At 47.5% G+C, this 24,959-nt stretch overlaps 1 protein-coding gene across 2 annotated transcripts in view; it reads left to right on the plus strand.

Annotated features, from left to right (window-relative positions):
* Positions 1-24,959, plus strand: part of LOC146822173 (low density lipoprotein receptor adapter protein 1-like) — a 307,556-nt gene that overhangs the window by 204,299 nt on the left and 78,298 nt on the right. The window lies entirely within an intron of this gene.

Raw genomic sequence — 24,959 nt, forward strand, 5'->3', positions numbered from 1 at the left:
TAAACCCGCTGAAAAAAGCCAGGTCTAACAGTCATGTTTTCGCTATGCTGTCTACATGCACAGTATTAACACACTTCCATCAGGTTCCTGTAGTGAATTCTCCTTTTCTGGCTTGGTCACCTCAGATTTTCATGGATGGTTTACTTCACTTCTCAGACAAAGATAAAGACTATTCCGAACTGTGGAAAAACCATGGGAAAGAGCACGTGCTCAGCCTTGGAGGTATTGGGTGATGGAGGTTTTAAAGTGTGTGACGTAGCAGAGCTTTACTCATGGAGGGAAGCATACCTCTGAAATTGAGTTTGGAGGGAAACTGGTCCTGAGTCCCGCATAGCTTGATGGCACACACAGTCATGGAAAGGTTATGTGTTTGGTGACAGATCCACTGTAGATCACTGAGATAACTCGAGATTGATATTTGATGAGTCGGGCCCAAAATAATCCTCTCTGATGCTTTCTGTATCAATTGGAGTTTTTATCCAATAAGTATTTCAGGAGATCAATATATAGGGCAGATTACTTTGCAACACTGAAAGGGGAGCTGGGGGGAAATCTTAAAGGTTTTGAGAGGAATCCAAAATTACACACTTTTTTCAAAGGCTTAGGAGCTGGACCCAGGAAGGTGGGCCACCAAGAGTGAGACCAAAGATTGGTGTAAACCACCTAGAATTAGAACTTCAGTTTTATATGGGCTTAGCCAAAGTGAGTTGCTAGTCACCCAGCTGGCTACCAAGATCTTACAGTCTTGAACATAAGCTTGGGTAGAAACTTGTTCACCATTGAAGCGATTTATGAGTTTGGTGTCCTCTGCAAAGCTATAAAAAAAGGAAGCCAAAGGAAGTTGAGAGATGTGGAAATCCAAGTCACCTTGCTAATGTAGTTTGTCTATTATACTGAGCACAGAAGTCAGAGGGTGTAAGGAGGAGGTTGCTGATTTGATTGGTTTGTTTATTTATAAACAGAATAAAGAAAAGTCTCAAAGCCTATTTGTCAGGAGGAGCAAAAGATGCCCTGATTGGTCTTAAGGATCTCTGCGGGAGCGACTGCTGAAGATGGTGCCAGCTTAGACCAGTCCAGTCATGCTATGACTTGGGGTTGTTGTGGACAGAGTGGTCTACGTTGACACTGAAGATATTGGTGGGGGGTAAGTAGGAAACACAAGCTGGCTAGGATGAAACCTTCTCCATATTAAAGATCCCTGGCCCTCCAGGTTTATTGCTGTGTGGCCAGTTTGTTTTTTCTGTGGTATAAGAATGCTCCAGTGAAGTAGGAACATAATTTCACTGTAAACATATATTTTCTGATACTAGTTGGTGATTTTACAAAATGTACATCCTGATACTCCCAGGGCTGTAAAAGTGGCGCAGAAGGGGTGGCTTTTCCCTGACTAGACATTTGTTTGCATATTACAAGGGCTTTATTACAAAAGTTTGTATTAGGAAGCATCGCTGCCTGGACACGGATTATGCAGTCCCTGGGACCCCCGAAGGAAATTGCAGAGGTCTCCTCAGCTGGAATATTCAATGGCTCGTTGAATATTGAAATAATTGCACGGCTATGATGCAGGAGGGGCTCAGACTGGCCAGATTGTATGATCTGATGGAGCCCCGGCTAGGAGTTGTCACGCGCTTTCCCCAGCCCCAGGGCTGCCTGTAACAATAGCGTGCTACAAACCGATCAGCAGTCAGGTCTTCCTACACACCCCTTCTGCTTCCTCCCAGAAAGAGAATGACATTCAAAAATCAACAGGATGTCAGTGCAGGCGGAGAGCTGTGTTCTGTAGGGAGCGTTAATTATAGCACTGCCTTCTGTGCCCAGACAGCTTCAAGTCACATTGCTACACGTGAAAAGTAAAAAAAAAAATGTTTTTTAAAAACCCACCACATATATTGTTCATCTTTGAGGCAACGAAAGACCATTAAAAAAATGTGTTAGGTTTTTTTTTGTAAATGAGCTGTAACGGATAAAGTCTGCTCCAAGCCTGCGTATCTGGAATGGGCTTAAATCCTGCACCAGTCTATGTTGGCATCAAACTCGCTGTGACAGCTGTGCCAGTGACTCCCTTTAATCAGCAGCTGGCGCACATCTGTCTTTACAACAAACAAATGATGGACGGAATGCTGACAATGCAGACATTCTCCCCCAGTCAAGAGATCTGGGTTAAATCCATCGTTCTTTTGCCCACTACACCACCCCAGTTTAGACATGGCCATATGCAAATCAGTCTTGACCCTGTGCCTCATGGGAACAGTCCAGCCCGAACTGCCAAGCCATGTCTTCCCTGGACCGGAATCAAGCATCCTAGGACCGGTTTCTGGCTATCAGCCGTCATCAGCCAGGATAGCTTGACTCCAGTGGCGTAGTGAGCACGGGTCCCACGTCTGGGAATACCCATCCCACTTAGGGCGAAAAGCAAAAGAACGATGGATTTAACCCAGCTCTCTTGACTGGGGGAGAATGTCTGCATTGTCAGCATTCCGTCCATCATTTGTTTGTTGTAACACTTTTCGCCCTAAGTGGGATGGGTATTCCCAGACGTGGGACCCGTGCTCACTACGCCACTGGAGTCAAGCTATCCTGGCTGATGACGGCTGATAGCCAGAAACCGGTCCTAGGATGCTTGATTCCGGTCCAGGGAAGACATGGCTTGGCAGTTCGGGCTGGACTGTTCCCATGAGGCACAGGGTCAAGACTGATTTGCATATGGCCATGTCTAAACTGGGGTGGTGTAGTGGGCAAAAGAACGATGGATTTAACCCAGATCTCTTGACTGGGGGAGAATGTCTGCATTGTCAGCATTCCGTCCATCATTTGTTTGTTGTAACGCTTTTCGCCCTAAGTGGGATGGGTATTCCCAGACGTGGGACCCGTGCTCACTACGCCACTGGAGTCAAGCTATCCTGGCTGATGACGGCTGATAGCCAGAAACCGGTCCTAGGATGCTTGATTCCGGTCCAGGGAAGACATGGCTTGGCAGTTCGGGCTGGACTGTTCCCATGAGGCACAGGGTCAAGACTGATTTGCATATGGCCATGTCTAAACTGGGGTGGTGTAGTGGGCAAAAGAACGATGGATTTAACCCAGATCTCTTGAAGGGGGGAGAATGTCTGCATTGTCAGCATTCCGTCCATCATTTGTTTGTTGTAACGCTTTTCGCCCTAAGTGGGATGGGTATTCCCAGACGTGGGACCCGTGCTCACTACGCCACTGGAGTCAAGCTATCCTGGCTGATGACGGCTGATAGCCAGAAACCGGTCCTAGGATGCTTGATTCCGGTCCAGGGAAGACATGGCTTGGCAGTTCGGGCTGGACTGTTCCCATGAGGCACAGGGTCAAGACTGATTTGCATATGGCCATGTCTAAACTGGGGTGGTGTAGTGGGCAAAAGAACGATGGATTTAACCCAGATCTCTTGACTGGGGGAGAATGTCTGCATTGTCAGCATTCCGTCCATCATTTGTTTGTTGTAACGCACATCTGTCTTTGACATCGTCTTACCACCCCTTCCTGCAGTTTCGCTTTGTGCCCTTATTGTGCCCGTGCATGAGTCAATCCGGTGGCACATTGTCCATTATTGCGTCTAACTGGGGCGTTTCCTGTCCAGTCCTTTGTCTCTATCACTGTTTCTAGTCCAGGTCTTTGTCACTGATTTCGTATTTTGTTTCTTATGCTGATTCTGGCCCAGCTGTCACTCTCGGACACTGATTCCGGCCCACTCTTCTGTCTGGGATGCTGGACCAGTTCTCTCTGTCACTGTTTCGGCCTATTGCTTTGTCCCTGCTGCCTTCTTCAGTCCTTTGTCTTTGATGCCGACTCTCGAATTTGTCTCGTGCTGACTCCTGTCTTTTTTCTCGGTCACTGATTCCGGCCCAGTTCTGTCTCGATAGCTGATTCTGTTTCGCAGCTCTTTTCTTGCGGCCTCTTCTGACATGCTAATAGCCTTCACTTGCTCTCTCTGTTGCTCTCCTATTGTAATATCGTTTCCGTCTTCTCGTTGTCCTCTGCCATTACAAACTCTAAAACGTTCCCTCTGGTCGACCTTCTGTAATGGTCATCCTTCTGTAATATTTATGCATTACGCTAATTTGCCTTACTTCATGGCCGACGCAGCACTTTTCTTGTGAAATTTTCTAATAATTCCTGCATTCCCTGTTGTAATTATAATGCTTTCCTCGGTTCCTTCTCCTCACCCACTGACATACAGATGCCCAATGCCTGGCCGACACTCATACAATCTTGGATGTCAACTAACTTTCTGAATCTAATTCCTCCTGCTTGTCAACAGCACCAGATCAACTCCAGACTCCATTCTGGCCCTCCAACTTAAACCTACCAGGCTTCCCTCCCGAGCTAATAGGCCATGCAAAAACTGTGGGCCTCAGCCCTAACACAGATCTCTCATTCAAGCAACACATTGCAAGGAAGACCAAGACAGCTTGGTTCCATCTCTCCCATATGAAAAAGTGAGGCTGTTTGTCTCGGAGAATTACTGCACAAAAACTGTACAAGCCCTAGTCCTCTCCCATCTCGACAGAAGTAATGCCATGTCCAGCGGTCACCCAAGCACCTATGGAAGGTACCCTTCATGCTGCAACACAGCTCTTCAAGGGCTTGAAGAAATTCAGCGATATCACATGCATGTTAAAAGACCTCCACTAGCTCCCCCTTCTGGCCTGGGTCATCTTCAAGACGAGTGGCATCACTACAAAGCCCTCAAAAACAAAACACCAGCGTATCTCACAAACAAATTAACCACATCTAAACTGAAAATCACAAAACTGGAGACAAAGCAGTGCAAGATGGCAAGAACAAACAACAGGCAGGTCTTCTCAGTTTACGTTCTCATGATCTGGAACAGCATCCCGATTGACATCATCAGCACAGACTCTCCTACAGTTAAAAACAAGCATTTACAATGCAATAGGTCTCGCATTTTCGCGAGTTTGAGCTATTGACATTGCAAATGACAATGCCTTTTATTTTTGTTTTCGTTTTTTAAACATAAATAAAAGGCATTGCCATTTACAATGCTAATAGGTTAAACTCGCGTAAATGCGAGACCTATTGCATTGCAAATGCTTGTTTTAAATTTTGTGAAACTTGACATTTGCCTGAAAATATACTTTAATGTACTAACACACAAAATATCATAAGTATATATTTACCACAAAAGGAACTACAGGAAAAAATAAAAATGAATTGCCCTGGAGCAATTGACCACAACACTACAAAACTGATGTCACCGCTGTTTGAGCCAGCAATTGAAGAATATACTAAGGAGTGTGGTATCCGGAAACTCGAGTTCTAATACTAGATTTTCAAATTGACAAAAATGTGTGATTCTGGCCTGATTGGGCTACTGCTAAGGAGAAAACGGAAAAACGAACAAGAATATTTGAGCGACTGGAAGATCCCAAAAGTTTCTTTTATTTTTCGTGCTTGCTAAGCGGGTGGAGATATGTGCTAGACAGGAAGTTGTGTAAAGGCGGACTGAGGGTTATTGTTCCCCCCCCGAATGCCTCTGCTTGAATGGTTTATACAAAAGGTACTGTACAAATTCAGAAATAGAGCAGGGTTCCATTCTTGTGACCAGTAACTCAACACACAACAGGTGTCTCCAGACACCGCAGAGGCACCATGAACTGAACTGCCTTTTCACACTTATTAAAATCATCTGACTCCATGGTACTCCCGATATTAACCACAGAAGAATTATAGACGCAGTCTGCCTGGCCAAGGTTAAGTCACGTGATCTGCAAGCTAAACAAACATCTTTGCATCAGGTGAACCTGGAGCCAATCAGCTCTCTTACTGATGCCGCAACTTAACCCAAAGCAGCAGAAACACGCTTTGTGGACGTCAGTAACTAGTTTTGCCAGTAGGCGATTTGTGTGGAACAGGAAATGTAAAGCTTAGACTCCGAGTCTGATTCTGTGTCCAATTACAGCTCTATAAATAAACAGCCAGGGTGTGTGGCCCAAGACCCGAATGCGTAACTAACAAGCCCACTAGTGGTGCGCGCGCGCCACAGCAAGACATCTGGTTTCAATTATCGCGCCTGTGAAACCACATGGCGGCCGTGCGGGTAACCGCCACCAATAGGCCATGGGCGGAGCAATGCGCCCGCCTTGGCCAATTGCGTGCGTGTGCAATTCTTAGGTTAATTTTCGAAAGCCCTTACATGAAGTCTTCGCCAGAACAGCGCATGCGCGCTGTTACAGGCTCGACCTAAAAACGCAATAGACAGCTCTTCAAGGAGCACTACTCCTGACCATACAGTCAACTCTGACCTACCCTAAATAATTGCATCTCTGGCCCTCCTTGTCCTCTGTGCTCTCTATTACATTCCGTCTTGTCCCCTGTGAACTCTCTTCTGCCATCACTCTTCTATCCTGTGCCATCTCCTGCCCTTGCTTACCCGCTGTCTTCTCCTCTGTACCCTCTCCTTTCCACTATACCCTTTTCCACCCTCTCTCTTGTCCTCTGTGCCCTCTCCTACCCTTCCTCTTGTTCATGGTGTCCCCTGTGCCATTTTATGCTATTCTCTGCCCTCCCTTTCGCTTTCATCTTACACTCCCTCTTGTACTTGGTGCCCTCTTCTGCTCTGTCTCTTGCTTGTGGCACCTTGTCCTGTCTTCTTTCTTGTCCTTTGTGTGCTCTCCTACCCCCTCTTTTGTCTTCGCTGTCCTATATGCCCTCCTCTGTCCTCCCAGCCCTCTTCTACCTTTCCCTCTCTGCTTTCTCTTACCCTCCCTCTTGGCCTTGGGGCCCTCTCTTACCCTCCCTCTTGTCTTCTGTGCCCTCTTCTACCCTTCTTTTTGTCCCTCTTCTACCCTTCTTCTTGTCCTCTGTGCCCTCTTCTATCCTTCCTCTTGTCCTCTGTGCCCTCTTCTACCCTTCCCCTTGTCCTGTGCCCTCCCTACTCTCTTCTCCGGCCCTTCCTCTTATCCTCATTGCACTCTCCTTCCCTACCGCTTGTCCTCAGTGCTATCTTCTGCTCTCCCTCTCGTATTCCTCTTACCCTCCTTGCATGGGCGTCCGCAGGGGGGGGGGCAAGGAGGGGCGCTTGCCCCCCCTGGAGTGCTCCTCCTTGCCCCCCCTGCGGCCACCTATGCTTCAACGGAAGCCTTTTGTCCGGAATTACGGGCCCTGCAGGGAGCAGAGCTGTTCCCTGCCACAGGCCTCAACTCCCTGATCGGGCGCCTCGCACTCCTCCTCGCAGCCCCTCCCGCCCATTGTCATTCTGTCTGTGGCTGATTATCACAAACAGAATGACAATGGCCGGTTTGAGCTGCGCGCCACAAGCACGAGTGGTTAGGTCTGGACACAAAGACCTCCTTTTAACACTCTGTAGCCTGAGAGCAAGGGGTCTTCTGAATGAAGTTCTGGGGGGAGTCGATGCATTATTCTCTCAAGTCAAAAACTGAGGTTGCAGCATAGCCCGGATTTCAGATCCCACTAAAACGTACACAGACTCGTGTCAATAACATATCTATCTGCCAGTATGCACCCTATCATGTCTGGCAGGACGTCCCGACCCTGTGTTTCACTACCTCATATCCCCCTGCACCCCACTCCCCACGCTCACTGCCTCATATCCCCCTGTACTCCACTCCCCGTGCTCAGGGCCGGCTCTAGGGCGGTGCGACCGGTGCCACCGCACCGGCTGCTGACTTCGTGTAGGGGGCCCTAATATGATGATTTTAAAAGCACCTGCTTCTTTCCTGGACTCCTAGAAATGTTCAGCCACCAATAAAAATGTCTAAATGACTGCAGTGATTAATGCACTTCCTTAGAGAGAGGGAGAGATCAAAGTTTTGTGTAATGGAAGTTTCTACTCATCCTAAGGTAGCACAGAGGGTTACTATGCTTGCTGCAAAGAACGTGCAGCTCACAAAGTGCGTATAATGTAATGTAAATAGGTCAGTGGGTCACACTTTTGTCAGAGAGACCATATTGTTGATAACTCTTTAGGAGTTAAAATCCTAATGTGGAACAGTGAGCAAGTAACAGTTATCAAAGATGCATGCAAACTGGGCTAGAGCGTTATGATTTCCCCCCAGTTTTTCATTATCCTAATGTGGCAAAATGGGTTAATTTGGGTAGAAATCAATTCTTATTAATGAAGAGAACCCCCCATCCATGGTGCTAGGTTTTAAATTCTAGGTTTCTGATTCTCCTGACCAAGCACTCTTAAACTATCCTGCCTACCTGTATGGATGACATGTGACTCCTACACCTTCTTGTCCTCTCTCTTATGTAACATTTCCTATGCACTGATTTACACACTTATGATTGATTGTCTCTATGTAATCTGTGTGATGTAAAGTGTTGTGACACCTTACACTGATAGGAGCGGCGCTATAGAAATGAATTAAATGCACCTGAGACTGAATGGTTACGGAGGCTTGAGGGGCGCTGTGAAAGGATGCTTATGAAGAACCTGTAGTGGAGGTGGTCATTGGGGGTGCCAAAAAGCATTATCGCACTGGGCCCCACGAGCGCTAAAGTCGGCCCTGCCCATGCTCACTGCCTTATATCCCTCTGTACCCCACACCTCGAGCTAACTGCCACGACATATCCCTCTGTACCCCACACCTTGTGCTCACTGCCACAACATATCCCTCTGTACCCCACACCTCGCGCTAACTGCCATGACATATCCCTCTGTACCCCACACCTTGCGCTAACTGCCACAACATATCCCTCTGTACCTCGCACCTTGTGCTCACTGCCACAACATATCCCTCTGTACCCCGCACTTCGCGCTCACTGCCACATATGCCTCTGTATCCCACTCCTCACACTCACTGCCTGATCGCTCATTTTACCCTGCCATTCATCTTCTACGTGTTCTCTCCCCTTCCACTCGTTCTACCTCTGTTCACCCCCTTACTTCTTTTTGTGCCTTACTTCTTTCTCAATATCTCTAATTCTTTTCCTCTTCAGTAACATCTGTGACACATCTCTGCACTTCCTTTATATCAACGCACCCCTCTACCTCACCTGTCTACCTCAGTCGTTATTATTCCCTCTTCCTCAGCTGTCTCTACCTGTCTCTGACACACCTCTTCCTCTCTCTACCTTTGCCCTCTCTGGTTCTACGACTGCGTTATTCTCCCCTCTCCAGCTTTGATTTACCTGTCTCTGCTCCTGAATCTTTTTCTTCTACACCTCACTTCTTTGTCTACCCTTCACCCCTCGCTACCCTTCTGTTTGCCTCACTCCGGTCTTTACCCGACCCACCTTCAGTGCCTCTTCCCATTTCGCCTCACTCCCTCACAGCGCTCTCCTAGCATGCATCTGTTTTTCCCCTCACCACCATGCCTGCCTCTACCCCTCCTTACCTTTCTAACCAGCCTAACTTTCTACTTTCCTGTTATTCCTGGTAGTGAACCTTTCATTTCACCCCTCCGGTTGTATTATCTACGCATTCAAATTGAGTAGGTCATTGCTGTGCTTCCAACCCGACATCGAGACCCAGTCCCCTAACCTCTCAACATGCCCAGATATAACAACAAGCATTGGCATAGCCAATTGGTCTCGCCTTTGGGACCTGCTGCAGAACTAAATACTTATACTGCCGGCATCACACTTCCCCAGCGCCAAGACGCCTTGGCAGAAGTGCGCTATACAAGTTCTTCAGTCAGTGAGTCAGTCATAAGGTCCCAAAGGCGAGACCTATTGGCTATGCCAATGCTTGTTTTTCTCAGGTTGGCCTGAACATTACCCGATCCGGATTGTCTGCCATTTTAGCCCCGCCCCTATTAACATTAGCCACGCCCCTTCATTTGCCAGGTTCGCCCCCCCCTGGAAAAATTTCTGCGGACGCCCATGCCTCCTTGTTGTCCTTGGTACCCTCGCCTACCCTCTGTTGTACTCAATGGCCTCTTCTACCCTTACTATTGTCCGCAGTGTCGCAGAAAGGCTCTAAAAACCTAGTTGTTTATTTTGTAGGAGGACACAGCATAGCTGGGAGCTTTTCCACCAGCTCCTACTGAGCGGCACAGCAAGACTAGAGCCACCGGACGCCCATGGGCTTTTGTTGCGCTTATAAATGTTGGTCATTTTACGTAATCTTTTACCCTTCCTCGTGCCCTTTGTGCCCTCTTCTGCCCTCCCTCTCGTCTACCTCTTACCCTCCTTCTCCACGGTGCCGACTCCTAGCCAGAACTTGTGCTTGCCATGGCTTCATGGGCCCAAATGTGCTGTTATTTGGCCCTGCGTGTTCGGGAGTCGAGGGAGGCGATAGCTGGATCTCCCATGGAGGACAGTGGAGCCTAGGATCGTGGAACGGGGCAACACGGCGAGAACCGCACAGCAACAACAGAGGGGAGAAGCGTGGGAGCCCACCAACTTGGCAGTGAAGCCCACTCCAGCGGGTGGGTTGTGTGATTTGGTGCCCGGGCTCCCCCGACATGTAGTGCCGGGTCCGATGATGTGTTCCACCGTGCCCAGTGACTGGTGCAAGGGAGACTGCTGTGCACCATCTGGTGTTTGGGAGGCTGCCGCTGATCTCTGGCCCCGGGTCCACTGCTGATGCCCTGCTGTGCCCAGACGACCGGTAGCAGGGAGATTACCGCGGCTGACATGGAGACACCGAATCGGTGCCAAAGGTGAGCCCGCAGCCGCCTATGACTTGGACATCCCCACAGACCGTCCCACTAGGCCACCCCTCCCCCATCTCAACCCCAGTCCGTGTTTTGGGGTCAGCAACACTGAAGTTAATTTCTGTTCCCCCATCGACACCCTGAAGGCCCCCGGGGATCTCTGCTGCTGCCTTGGAGTAGTTGAGTCAATAGGGACAATGGGCCCTAGATCACAGCCAGTGAGTGCAACAGCACCCTGAAGGCTTGGCTGAACGTGCACCGCAAGAACCCCAGTAATGTAAGAAGATCATACTCTGTAAATATGCAGTTTATATTTATAATTGCCTCACTTCTTCTTAAAATGTAATCTTGAGTGAATTTGCAACTTGTATATATGTAACTAACCGCTAATATCTGTAGTAGACATATGTACTTACTACTATTCTTATGTGAGTTTAGAGTTTATTTGTTTCGTATATTTAATGTTATTTATGCACTCTGAAGTCCTAATGTAATGTAACTGGTTCTATTGTAAAGCGCTCTGACACCTTTGGGTAAAGTTCGCGCTGTCAAAACGCGTAAATAATAAAAATATTGATGCAAGAAGGGGAGGGGCAACTCATTTTATTTTTAAAATGTTCGCGTTATGATCGCAGATCCTCGCATGGACGCACTGTGTGATTTTGACAGACAACTTTGTTCAGCCCCACCACGGTCGTCTTATCTGCCACAACCAGGAGCCCTTAGAAGTGCCCCTCACGGTAGACGGAGAGGACCAGGGCGACAGCTGTCGCTGGAGCCCACATTGCAGCGTTGTTGGTTTCCTAGGTGTGTGCCATCACTGGAGGGGTGGGCGGAGGTGCGTTCCTGGGTTCACGCCCAGCGCCTCGCTCCTCATACATGGCTGGGGCTGGCACGTGCAGCTCCTATTGTTGCCAACGTGCGCCCCCTCTTGAGTTCCCACGCGCGCGCTGTGGGTGTCAAGAATGGTGCCCTTGTGCTGCCCTGCACTCGGGCCTGGCTGTAGGACGAGCCACCCGGCCAGGCTGGCTTCTAGGGCCGCCCTCTGCCGGTGAAAGGGGCCCTTGTCTGAGTCCTTGTGACCATCAGTGCCCCGCGCGTGCTCCCTCGTGCACTGCCCGGTGTGTGAGGGTGGCACGTGACGCGTGAATGTGTGTCCGCGGAGCTGTCCCCAGGTCCGCATGGCTCACCGCGGTGGTCTCCTGTGAGGGCGGCCGACGCTCGGACGCTGCGCGTGCTCCAATGAGAGTAGAGCTTGGCAGGTATTCTGTGCGTGACCCTTACGTGACCTCTGTGTGAGCGCGTGTCTGGCGGCGCAGCCATCTTGTGGCCACAGATTCGATGCTGTCGTGTCTGTGCCGTGACAGAAGGACTCGCCGGACACGGCGATACTGCTCAGTGATACATAGGCCCTTATTACAGGTATAGGTGCTAATCAACGCACCTGGTAAGTAACCATACCGTGGGGTATGTGGGGCTTACCGCGTGTCGGAGTACACCGGCCACATCACAATCCGGCCCATAGAGGTGGAAAAGCCTGAGAAATCAACGGAAGGGCTCTTGGAGGCAAAACATGAGACGAGCCCGCAAATACAATATCACATAAATCCTGATTTTTATTTTAAGTCTCAGAAACTAACCAATTTGTGCTAAACAAATATACTAAAAAAGCCAAATAGGCAGTTACCTAGCATAATCAGCGTGCAGCAACATAAAAGGTAACATAAGACAGTGGCTACTTAACTTGGACAGTAGTAATGTAATTTAACAGACTGTAGCAATTTAATGTAATCCAGACCGCAGCTAAATCTTGCATGCTATCGTATAACAAAATAGAAAGCAACTACATAACAGCTCCTGCATATCACATAGCTTATACATTCCTTGCACAGTACAACGATGGCAGCATAACCTACCTACCTAACTAACTTCATATCATAAAATAAGCAACAGTTACATGTTACATACATAAAAACATGAACTATCTTGACAGACAGCAGCTACGCAACATAAAATAAACAGAAAATGGCCATGTGGACGTGCGGGTCTTGAAAGCCTGCTGGTGCGTGATGCTGTAGTGCTCTCCAGGTGTGGATGTATCAATTATGCAGCAGGTGCAGTGGTACCAGGGTCAAGGTTTTGCTATTAAGAGACCATCTCCACCACAGTTATGGATGCTTTTACTGCTTAGCAAGGTAACAGAGGGGTCCCATTTTAAGTGTTTGGACGAGCCACTGGGACCTTTCTACCCCTGGATAACAATGAATAGACAGAGCTGCAGTCTTCAGCTCACCTTTAACCCAGCCCTTCACACCACCTTCATCCCCGCCCTCCTCCTCCAGATGGGGCAGTGAATGTGCTGGTGAGGTGTGGGGCGAGGGGGTGTAATGGCCTTGTTCTAACCTCTTGAAGGTTCCTGCTTTGCTGCCTACCAGTTTCTCGAGGTAAAACTACATTTTCGCCGCTGAGGCCCATCACTGGGTGGTATGGCCTTGCTTTTGGGGTGACCTGGAGTGTTAATCATGAGGAATGCTAAAAGCCCCTGCTTTCCCCAAAGAAACAAAGCAAAACATTTTTCAGTATTCATCTCCTTTCATGGTGTGCCCAGTCTGGTTTTTGTTTTTAATATTGTAACACTAAACTATAAATGTTAGGATCCGGATAAAAGACCTCTAAGCTGTACCGGCCTATGTGTGTCAAAGAGAACTCGGCATTACAAAATGACAATCCTTTACAGTACGAAACCTTGTAAAATAACCTTACTAGTTGGCTATATAATCCTTAGCTGTGGACTATGGTGCGATGCCAAAGAAAGTAGCACAGTCCAAGAAACCAACATCCAGTCCCACTTGCACATGCAGCAGTTTAAGCCAAAACTGTTGACATTTTCTGGAAAACATACAACCAAGTGCATTATATCCTCAAGATAAGTAGAGCTGCATTAAACAAACAGCAGTGCAAAGGCCCACGCAGAAGCGCTACACGCTACCATGGTCTCACTTCTGCGCTTCACATTCTTTGCAAAATGCTTCTTTTTTTAGGTCCGCTTTCTATCGATAAAACAGTACTTGTGGTATGGGCAGTGTGAAGATGGTGTTTTTTTTGCTAATCCGAAGGCGCATTAGAGACAAGGAGGGAAAGCTGGAGACCTCACATAACCTACAGCCCAGGAAGAGGCATGGATTGCAAAGACATGATGAACTCTGTCAAGGAAATGGGCAGCTCAGCTCGTTTTGGGCTCGAGTATATTAGAGACCCTTGAGCTAAGCCAGAGCCAGACATGGGGCTGGAGCTTTCAGAGCCCCCCACCTCTAGTAATACAAATGTTATTGCTGCGTGTGAGGTTGTATCTGCTGTGGCTTTGACATGCAGGGGCCCTGAAGTGTGCATGCTGGTCACCACTGAGCTAGCAGGCTTGTACTTTAGTGTGAAATCTCATTCCAGGCGGATAAACCATTTATTTTCCACGCACTGCTCCTGTCCCAGTCTGCATCAGGCCAGCTGCAAAGCATGATTTGTATCTACATGTGAAGTGATACCTTGGTGGGTGGTGGGGGGCACTGGTTAATGTGTTGTGCTATGTGGGAATGTGGGTGCACTGATTTACCACTGCTTATCCCTACTTCTGATGTTTAGATTATACATACTTTGCATAGTTTAGATTATACATGCTGTACATAGACTACCCATGCCTTCATCTTATGTGTGGATTATACAGACTGGGGATAGACTGCTCATGCCTGCAGCTCTCATGTGTAGATTGTACAGACTCTGCATAGGCTACTGAGGCCTGCAGCTCTAGTGTGTAGATTGTACAAACTCTGCATTGGCTACTGAGGCCTGCAGCTTTCATGTGTAGTTTGTACAGACTCTGCATAGGCTACTGAGGCCTGCAGCTCTAGTGTGTAGATTGTACAAACTCTGCATTGGCTACTGAGGCCTGCAGCTCTCGTGTGTAGTTTGTACAGACTCTGCATAGGCTACTGAGGCCTGCAGCTCTAGTGTGTAGATTGTACAAACTCTGCATTGGCTACTGAGGCCTGCAGCTTTCATGTGTAGTTTGTACAGACTCTGCATAGGCTACTGAGGCCTGCAGCTCTAGTGTGTAGATTGTACAAACTCTGCATTGGCTACTGAGGCCTGCAGCTCTCGTGTGTAGTTTGTACAGACTCTGCATAGGCTACTGAGGCCTGCAGCTCTAGTGTGTAGATTGTACAAACTCTGCATTGGCTACTGAGGCCTGCAGCTCTCGTGTGTAGTTTGTACAGACTCTGCATAGGCTACTGAGGCCTGCAGCTCTAGTGTGTAGATTGTACAAACTCTGCATTGGCTACTGAGGCCTGCAGCTCTCGTGTGTAGTTTGTACAGACTCTGCATAGGCTACTGAGGCCTGTAGCTCTCGTGTGTAGATTGTACAGACGCTTCATAGGCTACTGAGGCCTGCAGCTCTCGTGTGACGATTGTACAGACTCTGCATAGGGTACTGTGGCCTGCAGCTTTCGTGTGTAGATTGTACAGACTCCGCATAGGCCACTGTGTCATGCAGCTGTCGTGTGTAGATTGCAGAGACTGCATAGACGGGTGAGTGAGGGGAAGGACGTCGATTGTACAGACTCTGCATAGGCTACTGAGGCCTGCAGCTCTCGTGTGTAGATTTTACAGACGCTGCATAGGCTACTGAGGCCTGCTGCTCTTGTGTGTCGATTGTACAGACTCTGCATAGGGTACTGTGGCCTGCAACTTTCGTGTGTAGATTGTACAAACTCACCATAGGCCACTGTGTCATGCAGCTGTCATGTGTAGATTGCAGAGACTGCATGGACGGGTGAGTGAGGGGAAGGACAGCATTCCCCTGCCCCCTGGTTGTCATCGCCTGTTCGTGTCTAGCAGAGTCTTCTGCTGGGAGACCTGAGTGGCAGGAGGAGGAGGTACCTCCCCTGGACCAGCTGCTGGGTATAGATTAGACCTGTCTCCAAGGAGCAGCCGGCGCTTTACCCGGGACCTCTCTACTGTAGCAGAAGGATCTCAAGCTGTGCATAAAACAAGGTGGGATTGTGTGCGTCTGTGTTTGGGGGGGGGGCTGGTAATGATAACTGGTGCGACCTAACCCTGTATGGGCATTAAAGTTGGGTTCCACTGTCCACCTGGTGCTGGTGCAGGATCAAAAATTAGCATTCGCGCCAAGAATTTTCAATTCTATTAAGGATACGGACGCGAGGATTATGCTATCTCCTTCCAGTAAAACATACAATTTAGTAAAACAAACTACATTGTCCATGGTACTTTGCGTCAGCCACGCCTCCTTAGCCCTCCATAAGAGCCCTGGTTACTGTCCCATTATCCTCTTTCTTTGCTCGAACTGTATAAAAGTCCACTAATTCAATAATATTTCACGAACATCCTCCAACATGGAAGTTAACAGGAAACCAAATTCCATCGATAGACTTCAACTTGAAGACATCTCTTATTCAGACTTCTTGTCTGCGCCTAGGAAAAACAAACATGAACAACCCGTAATTTCTGTGTATTACCATAATTCAGTACAATATCAACGGGTGGGTAAGCATGAACAATCATATTTGTAACATAGCCGGGTGGCATAATCCTCGCCTCCGTGTCCTTAATAGAATTGAAAATTCTTGGCGCGAATGCTAGCTAATTTTTTATTCTATTACAGGACGGAGGCTTTGGATTATGCTAGTTTAACGCTTATTAAAAACAACAGATGTTATATCTCCTACCGGCTTATAATACAATTGTTTGAACGTTGATTCAGATGACCAATCAGCACAATGCATAATGTCTTGAATGCTAGATCCTGACATAAATGACTTTGATGCCATGGCCCCATGCACAGAATGTGCACCAAACATTTGAATATCAACACCAGCTTCCTTCATGATATAGCAAAGCCATCTGGCTATGGTTGCAGCAGACAGTGGTTTAAAAGGTTTTTGCAAAGCAATTAAAAGTTGAGTAGAGCCTTCAGGTCTCAATAATCGAGTACAATCCTCATAAGTTTTCAAGCATTGGACAACACATAATTTTTCATTGCTGGGAAAAGCATTATACTGTATATGTCTGGAAATAGTCTTGGTACGGCCTGTAATAGTAAAAGAAACCCCTTCCGGAGTAAATACTCTACCTGTAATTTCCAGTGCCCGCACATCCAATGAACGCCTACAGGCTGACAAACATAGAAGCATTGCTAGCTTTGCTAACAACTGTTTTCGTGATAACGGATTATTCCCTGGCCAACTATTGAAGAGAGAAATGACTAAAGAAACATCCCATAAGCCTGAGTGCTTAGGTTTGGGGGGATTCGCTATCCTTATGCCTTTAAGAAGTTTACAAATCATAGGATGCATACCAACCGGTTTCCCATCGACCGGGGTATGTCCCGTCAAAATGGCTGATCGAAAGTTATTTACAGATCGATAAGCCAAACCGCTTGCTGCCTTCTCTGAAAGGAAGTTTACAGTATTGGGTAATCCTGCCCCCACGGGATCCAGGTGCCGTTCCACGCACCAACCCATCCAGCCTGTCCAGTCTGAAGCGTATCTCTTCCTGGTGGAAGGCGCCCAAGCCTGCTTGATGAAAGCTGAAGCTGCCTCCAAAAACCCCGGCATTTCCCACTGTTGCCGGAAAGTCGCCATGCCATCAGCGACAACCGTTCTGAGAGGATCAGAGGATGTCGCTCCCCGTGAGGTCCCAGGAGAAGAGACTCCGACCATGGGAGCATCCTGGGAAGATCGCAGCTCATCTCCAATAATATTGGGAACCATGGCTGCGCTCTCCATTGTGGCGTTACTAAAATCACCTCTGCCTGTTGTCTGAGAATGTGAGAGGTCACTCTCTGGATGAGAAGGAAAGGCGGGAATGCATAATTCACTGACCCCGACCAATCCTGAAGGAATGCATCCGTTGCTTTCGCTGCTGGGTCCGGTCTCCAGCTGAAGAAGCTGGGAATGTGCCGATTCAGCCTGGAAGCAAACCGATCTGTCTGACACGGACCCCAAATTTCCTGCAGCCATTGGAATATGCTCGGCAGTAATTTCCAATCGCTGTAGTCCCTGAGGTGTCTGGAATTCCAGTTCGCTATGAGTTTGGCCTGGCCCGGAATATATTCCGCTATTACCGTTATCTGGCGCCTCAGGCAGTAATGCCAGAAGTCTTTGGCAATCTCCACCAACAGGGACGATCTCGTCCCTCCCAATTTGTTTATGTATCTCACTGCCGATACGTTGTCTATCCGTAGCAGGATGCAGCAGGAGGTCTGCTTGGGGGACAGAGTTCGAATCGCAAAGGAACCCGCTAGGAGTTCTAGACAATTTATGTGTAGAGAGAATTTCTGGGGAGACCACCTTCCGCCTGTGGAGATATAGCCGCAGCGCGCCCCCCAACCCCAACGACTGGCGTCGGACTCGATGACCACCTCTGGCAGGTAGCCAAAAATGGCTCTCCCGTTCCACGCTTCCACGTGGCCTAGCCACCATTGCATCTCGTCCCTTACTTCCTGTGACAGGGGAACCAGGTCTGTGTAAGCCAGACCCTTCTGTAGGTGTTGAATCTTGAGCCTCTGTAATGCTCTGTAATGTAGTGGGCCCGGGAAAATCGCCTGAATGGACGATGCCAATAGCCCCACTACTCTGGCAATAACCCTGAGAGAAACCATCTGCTTGCTGAGAATTGCTACTATCTGTTTCTTCAAGTCCTTGAGCTTCGCTTTGGGAAGACGCAATTGGGCCGTCTGAGAATCTATCACAAACCCCAGAAACTCCGTTGTCCACTACGGGATCAGAGCCGATTTGGCATGATTGATTACAAACCCCAGACTCTGCAAGAGAGAGATCGTCATTAGGTGGTGATGTGAAACCAATTCCGGACTGTGAGCCATTATCAAGATGTCGTCCAGGTAGATAATCATGCGTATTCCTTGCTCCCGCAAACGTGCAACCACCGGCTTCATCACCTTGGTGAAGCACCAAGGAGCTGAGGAAAGCCCGAAAGGAAGGGCCAAATACTCGAACCACCGACCTTTCCATTGAAATTGCAGGAAACGGCGGTGTGGAGGAAAAATGGGAATGGACAGATAGGCATCCTTGAGATCTAGTCTGACCGGCCAATCCCCTTGTTTTAACAGGGCCGCCAAAAGGTGGATCCCTTCCATTTTGAAATGTTTGTAAATGAGGTAGTGATTAAATTCCCTCAAATTCAGGACCAGTCTGTGACCCCCACCCTTTTTCTGGACCAGAAAAATATTTCTGCAAAAACCGTGAGGCTTGTCGTTTCATAAAGCTATTGTGCATTTTTGCAGCAATTCTTCTATCTCGTTGTCTATAAAAATGCATTCTTGTTGGGAAAAACGGAGAGGGTTCGGAAGTGTGTCCTGACAGGATGGTTCGTAAAATTACAGTTGGAACCCTTGAACCATCTGAATTATCCACGCATCCTGGGTAAGGTTGCGCCAATTGTGTAGAAAGTATAGAGTACGGCCCCCCAAAGGTATAAGGGACAAATCTGTCACGCTTACCTGCGGAGTCCTGTGCTTGAAAGCCCGCTCTGTTGCCACCTCCTTGGAACCGGCGTTTGTTGAATCAACTACTAGTGGGATAGAAGGTTCCCCCTCTAGTAGAGTCCCATTCACCTCTTCCGCAACCGTAGTCACCTCTGAGGGGACCTTGATGAGCGAAACGGCCTGACGAGCGTCCCCTGCCTCGTCCGGCCCTGTTGAAAAGGCCTTGGGTAAACACTCGCTTGATTCCTGATTGAGCCTTATCCAAGGATGTAAAAGTTCCCACGTACTTTGACGCATCCTTCACAAAACGGTCTCCAAATAGGTTGCCCTCCGCGAGAGGACCGGGCTCAGCGGCTGCCAGATCAGTAAGATTAGTGTCCATACGCATGAGCTAGGACTTACGCCGTTAAGTAGATATGGCACAGTTGGCATTGCCAAGCAGGCAAATGGCCCTCTGCGTCCATCCTGCAAGGATATCCGGATCCACCGGGTTCGCTGTTTCCTTGGCCACCAATGCCATTTCCAGTATTTTTGCGAGGGGTCCTACCACGTCAAGAAGCTTGTCCTGACACCCTCTCCAGGCACGATCTATCCCTTTTTTGGGGTCTCTGGCAAACTTCTTTAGAAAAGTGAGCAGACTTACGTCTATTTCGGGAGTCTCTGCGACTTTATCAGGTAGGTCTGGTCGAGGGCACTCCGACCTAAGTCGGTTCCGGACCTCTTTATCAAATCCTTTTCGGATGTTCTCATGCAAGTAGTCAATGACTTCGGGCGCTGGAGCCCAGTCCGAAGATCTGAGATGTACTATTTCACTAGGATTGAAGGTGAAAGGAGTATTGGTTGGAGTCTCCGGAGTGGAAGAAGCCACTTTCTTGGTCTTCTTCTTGGGAGGGGCCTCATCATCAGTTGTGGTAGCATCTGTATCAGTGGTCGTGGAATCGGTGTCCACATAGACCTTTTGCTTACTCTTTGCCTTGCCTCCCGTGGAATATTCGTGATTGCCTGCAGGTGGCGGAGGAAGTGAATCCAGGGCCGTAGCATGCGGCCATAAACGCGCTTTGACTACGTCAGTAGTTGGACGTGCAGTATGCTTGTCTTTAGTAAAACCATGACGCTTGGCAAAACTCTCAAGCTGCTTGGTGATTGGTTTAAGCGCAGCTGCCAATGCTTGTTGCACAGTATTAGGAACTGTGGTCTCCAGAGCCCTGTTCACCGAGGATTGGACGGAAGCGTCCAGAGCCTCCACTATATTTTCTTCAAAGACAGTCTCCTGCTGTCCCTCATAATAGACATCCTCCTCATCCTCATAGCGCACCCACTCATCCATGGTAATAATAATACAGTGGGGCAGAGTTATTAATGTCACACAAGTTTGCCAAGTGACATATAAATATAGGTACTGGAGGTGTAAAAGGGGGGGGGCAGCCCACTTGCACACAAAAAGTTACTACTTGTACCAAGCCCCCTCAGCAAAAGCTGTACTCAAATTATTGCAGCCTATTATAGGCGTATGAGCCGAAAAGAAGTTGTTCCTGGAGCGTGTGCTCACTCCTGCAGGGCGACGATTATTGCAGCCAGTCAGGCGTCCTTCCTACTACCCGTTTTTGTTCAAAACGCGGTAGAAAAAGCAAAACGGGCCGATCCCGGCGTGTGCAGCCCATAACCAGCCCAAATCCAGCCCAAATTGGATTGCGTGGGCTGCACACGTCGGACGGGAACCACACGGCCCCTGCGGCATACAAGGGCGATGAGGGAAGCCCAAAACACCGGCGCTTGAAGCGCTGCGACCCAGCCGGCCGTTTTCTCGCCGCTCAGCGGCTTAGTACCTTCGCGTCTAAACGCGCGTCATCTAATCTGCAATGCCAGCAGCGCTGGGGACCGGAGCAAAGCTCCAGCTCACGGCGCGAACGCGCCACCTACCAAATGCTGTATAATGGCAGAAAACCGTAAGTACAACAAAACCCCTCAATAATCAGAGAAACAGGCATGCACATTAACCATAACTCCTCAAGCGCAGCGCGCTCTGTCAACCCTGGCAAATATTCACCAATTCAATATTCAAATAAGAGAACGTGAGGGGTACTTATCTCTTGCTGTGAGCAGCAAAGAAAGAGTATGATGGGACAGTAACCAGGGCTCTTATGGAGGGCTAAGGAGGCGTGGCTGACGCAAAGTACCATGGACAATATAGTTTGTTTTACTAAATTGTATGTTCTACTGGCTGCTGTGATTTATGCAGTAAAGAAGGAGATAGCATAATCCGAAGCCTCCGGTCCTGTAATAGAATTTCAGTGACTCACTCAGGCATATTCACCTTTTTAAAGAAAAATATGCCTGGAAAATGGACTACATTCCCTTGAATGATTTGTCCCATTGGGTGAGGACCCTAGTGGGTAGTGACAAGTCTCATGGAGATCAGCAAGAGTGAACACGCCTCTCTCCCTCTCCCTCTCTTAGTCTCTCTCTCCCGCTCTCTCGCTCTATCTCTCTTTCTGTGTCCCTCACACAGTCTTTCTGTCGGTCTCTCTCTCTCTCTGTCTCTCTCTCTCTCTCTGTCTCTCTGTCTCTCTCTCTCTCTCTCTCTCTCTCTCTCTCTCTCTCTCTCTCTCTCTCTCTCTCTCTCTCTCTCTCTCTCTCTCTGTCTCGTTGTCTCTCTCTGTCTCGTTGTCTCTCTCTGTCTCGTTGTCTCTCTCTGTCTCGTTGTCTCTCTCTGTCTCGTTGTCTCTCTCTGTCTCGTTGTCTCTCTCTGTCTCGTTCTCTCTCTCTCTCTCTTCTCCCTCTCTTTCTTCGTCCCTCTCTCCTTGTCTGTCTCTCGCTCCCCCTCCATCTTTGGTTGGGGTTCATCGTGCTGTATTGGGTCCCACAGATGCCTAGCCCATGTGGCAGTTTTTAGGTCTCGCCTGAGCCAGCGCATGCGCTGCGCTGGCGGTATATATAGTAAGCGGGGTTTTAGAAGTGCTGCCACACACTTTTGCTGGCCTAGCGCTTGCGTGCACGTCCGCGCAATTACTTTCACTTTTGCCGCACCACTCGCGTGCTTGCTGTCGCGCGTGCCCGCACCTCTCCTTTCACGTTTTCTGTCTTTCTAGCTGGTCCCTTGATCAGTGTACCAATTAGTGATAAAACATTAATGGGCTCAGCCTCCGACACACAGATACGTCTGTTTCGTGGCTTCTTTTCAACATGCAGCCATGCCCCGCCTCTCTTCCACCCCCGACCGCGCCCCCCCTCTGATTTGAGTCTTGCTCACAAAGGCTCCCATAACCACCACTCACTCTCCGACAAACGCATGCAGACTCTCACAAAAACAAAAGGCAGCCACTTGTTTAACGCCAGATCAGCTTTCGCATTTACATTTATCGATTTTTAGTCCACATTCTATGCACATTTGAGGGTTGCTCCTATTTACATAACATCAACAACATGTTGAAAAATTCGCCACGTCACATATATCAAGGAAGCTAAAGTCACCCCTGTGAAAGTCCTTAGTTCACATATTTTTAGGTTTCATTTTAAAATTTTTGTTCAGTATGAGTCAGACTTTCAGTGCATATTCCTCCTGCGGGGTAAAGTCTTCCCAATATTTTTCACCGAATGTGTGATACTCTTGAACAACAGAAAAGTAAAAGCATGATCCCACTTCTAGCTTTCTAAGGCACCATAGCCTTCTTGTTTATTATGCGTGAATCAGTGGGTGAATGAATAAATGAAGGAATGCATGAATGAAAAAGACAAACTAAATCAAAGGTGGCGCTGAAAGTGCTCCAACTGCGACAACATGCAGCCAGCACCTCAAAATTGAAGGGTAGGCTGGAGGTCTTACAAGCAAATGAAAATCCCATCATGGGATCTGGAAGGACCATTTGAAGCCTCAAAAGTGAGCCCCTGAAGTAGAACATGGCTGACAACTGTCTCCATGTTTTAAAGGTCACGGTATGAGTGCCAACCACACATTGGGTTCTGGGACTTGCAGTTTTGCTTCTCCTCTTGTAACAGAAACACAGCATAAGACCCTGCAGTCCCTGTATTTCAGCTGTGTAGTCTAGTCACCCTTCAGAGGACCCCCTTCAGTATATAACCTATGTGTAGATGCAGGATGCTGGAATATGATAGGCCCCCATGTTATTTTGCAAGGAGGGCAGAGGCCCATTATTTAGTGTTACCCTACTACGTTTTCAGTACAAGTCACAGTGCACGGACATAATTGGCAGCTAGGGAAAGAACAATTCAGATATTTGGTCACCATTCTTCAATCTCGCAGTTTCACAAGAGATAAAATGGTAACAATTGGCACATGCATCCCTTAAGGGTATTCTTTTTTACAATTTCAAATTAATGAGGGGCCTCAAGAGATTCTCCATCGTCTGCATCTAAATTTGGAAGAAGTAATCACAAGGACTTAATAAGAATGAAAGCCACGTGATGGAAGAAGTGATGTTGTTTCTGGAATATATATTAACCACATCTGCCATTGACTGTTTTTTCTGTGAAATTTCTTCTAAGTGTCGATTTTGCAAACTTATAAATATTTCTTAAAAATCGCCTGTGTAACTTAAACGCAGTTTCTCAACTGCTTACAGGTGGTACACTAATGCTGAATCTAGGATCCAACACTGACTTAGAAAAAGTAACCATAACCCCACTTACCTGCTAAGTGAATTTCCTTCCACAGGATAATATTGGTAATTTGATTAGAAAATGTTTCTAAGGTGTCAACTTTTAAAATAGCAAAATATTGCTTAAAAATCACAACAGTAACTAAAACGAATTTACTCACTTGTTTCCAAGAACTGTCCCAGGACTGAATCTAGGATCCAGTCCTGGAGTTAGAAAAGTAATCCTGAAAGTAATCAATTGCATATAACTTAAAAATACCATTGAGCTCAATGTATTATTGCGTTTGAAATTGTGTTGCCTATTGCAACAAAACTGTAACTATTATCTGCAAAAGTCAATTGCCTATTGCAAAGTATTTAACTAAAGCATCTCATTCTGAGAAAGTATATTTTGATACCTATTGTTGGTTCTAAAATAAAACAACCATATATTTTTTATATAAACTATTGGCCTAGAGTTCAGTTCTTGAGTGTGTGAGACCATTTGCTGACTGAGTGTGTACAACAAATGCTTTACACTGTCCTCTGATACTGCCTTACTGCTCGACCAAGCTACCACTTTAGAGAGTAAGGTTATGTCTTACTTTAACCTCTGCCAAACCTCTGGGGACTGTGGACTCTGTACACACTGTACCTATTTGGGAACAGTATATACAGAGCCACTTTCTCACAGACTCTGTTTTTGTTGAGTGAGAAGATGGTGGACATTTTGTCTTGTACACTGGTATGTTTTCTGCAAGTAAACATGACTTCCTTAGTTGCACTAACGCACATAAACCATTGTATTTGAGGCCAGAATGGCAGACTTGGGATTTTGTGCAGGGTCTGAATGAATGCCTTGAGCACGTCAGGCAGTACCTTTGGCTCTGATTGAATTTTTAATTCACAAAACCTTAAGACTTTGAAGTCAGCGTTTGTGATGGGTTTAATCGGTTAGGAGTTCGGTGCCGGTTGTGGGGAGTAGTTGCATTAAAGTTAGGGCTCCCTGTTTTATTGTATTTGTTTTGTTAACATTTCCGTCTACATTTATCCATAATTCTTTTTGCCCATTTTATTGGTATTTATCCATATTTATTTTATGGTTTCAGAATAAATTGGGTCATAACATGGTATGTTACCACATATATTTAACTGATAAACATGAACTCATACTTAAATGCCTGTTGCGTTTTAGCAAATTAAGAAGCCAAATATTACAAAACAGTACACAGAGAA

This window comes from Triturus cristatus, chromosome 6 (assembly GCF_964204655.1).
Source record: "Triturus cristatus chromosome 6, aTriCri1.1, whole genome shotgun sequence".
Classification (NCBI taxonomy): domain Eukaryota; kingdom Metazoa; phylum Chordata; class Amphibia; order Caudata; family Salamandridae; genus Triturus; species Triturus cristatus.